The sequence below is a fragment of the Tiliqua scincoides genome, chromosome 8, assembly GCF_035046505.1.
Source record: "Tiliqua scincoides isolate rTilSci1 chromosome 8, rTilSci1.hap2, whole genome shotgun sequence".
Lineage (NCBI taxonomy): Eukaryota > Metazoa > Chordata > Lepidosauria > Squamata > Scincidae > Tiliqua > Tiliqua scincoides.
The window spans coordinates 13,958,277-13,960,142 of NC_089828.1; the positions used below are offsets into that span (position 1 = coordinate 13,958,277).

A 1,866-nucleotide genomic window follows, 5' to 3' on the forward strand; every position below is an offset into this window, starting at 1 on the left:
CAAAGCTTCTGTGTGTTTGGTGTGAGAAGTTATAAGAGCCATGGCAAGGGGTAAGAACCATTAAGTGTAGTCTAGCAAGGAGATAACTGTTCTGGGAGGGGCAGCTCTTAGAGGCCACGCACTGTGCTTAGATAGGATGCAAAAGTATTTTTGATCATTGGCCGCTCTGCACACAGATTAGTTCTGACAGATGCTCAATGAAATTTCTGATATTGAAGGATTGAATGTACGGGCCATGTCTGGGTCAGGAAATGTGTCTTTACAAATGTGATTGACCCCCAGGTGGTTCTTGGATTAGGGAGGTTATAGGCTTTTCTCCAGATTCTCTTAGCTCACAACTTTGGAAAAAAGGGTGGATGGAGGTTTTTTAAAAACAGCATCCTATTCCATTGGCATCGCTAGACAGGTGTGGGGTGTGTGGGCCACACCGGGTGATGTCAAAGGGGAAGGTGACCACACTACTGGCCAAAATTTTTAAAATCTTGGTATTTTTGAATAATATCGTCATGTTGTATATCATTCAATGTGCAATTTCATTCAGAATGAAACAAACCATGTTGAAATAGCTCTATTCTATGGATGACTAAAACCCTAGTGATGCCACTGTCCTATTCTCCTCTCTTACAGTGAAAAAAAAAAAAAAAAACCAGTTGGGAGAGCTGTGAGTGGAGCTCCAGGCCTTCCGTCAAACACATCTTCGAAAATTATTTTGAAATAGGAATTGGTGGGCCGCCTGATGCCCCCTCCCCAACTGAATGCTCCATGGATGCGGCTGCATGGCGGAAGATGGTGGGGAATAGGACTGGGCTCTTCTAAGTCAACCTTTCCCAATTAAGGGCACAATCCGAACCAGGTCTACTCGGAAGCAAGTCCTATTTTGTTCAATGGGACTTACTCTCAGGAAAGTGTGGTTAGGACTGCAGCCTAAGTAGCAGAACATGCTATGTTGCAAATGTCGTTACATTAATAATGTAGTCGTATTGCTTCCCAATACGGTGTGAGAAAAGGAAAGCAAGATTGTCAACACAGTGATTTTCATGCGCACAGCCAACATCCGTATCATGTTGTTCTAAGTACATGAATACAAGTACATGAATACAACAAGGACTATGTCGAAGAACATGCTTTGAGTGCTACTGATCAATAACAGGTTCACATTTCAAGAAGGATTTTGTTGCACTACATTCAGCTGATTGCCTTATCAGGTGGCATGCGCCAGAATATCTGCGCATTGTACTATTTACAAAAAGAATTTTAAAAAACAGAAAAAATTAAAATTATTCAACATTGTAAATTAATTTGAATGGTGCTTAAAATAAATAATCCAGCACCAACACTCTTCTGTATATAGTCCGAATCAGCCCAGAAGGGATACACATATTCAATTCAATAAATGGGCCAATCCTATGGGTCAGTGGTTCTCAAACTTTTAACACCAGCAGCAACTGCTACCCTGCACATGCGTGATCTCTCATCTGATCTTGGAAGCTAAGCAGGGTCAGGCCTGGTTAGTACTCGGATGGGAGACCGCCTGGGAATACCAGGTGCTGTAGGCTTATACCATAGTCTTTTGAGACTGAAGGTTGCCAACCAACCAACCACTTTTTAGAATGAGAAACTATCAAGACCCTACAGAAGTGATGTCATGCCTGGAAGTGACATCATCAAGAAGGAAAATTTTTAACAATCCTACACTGCAATCCTACTCATACTTACCCAATAGTAAGTCCCATTGATTATCATTGTTCAAAGCATATACATAGTAGCCTGTTAAATGTACAGATCTGTGATATTTCCCCAAATGCAGTCGCATACCACAGGAGCATCAAGTCTAATATACTAAAAATAAAATATTAAAGTGAATGG

The 1,866-nt window shown here is 41.2% G+C and overlaps 1 pseudogene; it reads left to right on the forward strand.

Moving 5' to 3' along the window:
• The first annotated feature begins 1,434 nt into the window (after positions 1-1,434).
• On the forward strand, positions 1,435-1,556 carry LOC136659718 (5S ribosomal RNA; annotated as a pseudogene).
• The last annotated feature ends 310 nt before the right edge of the window (positions 1,557-1,866 follow it).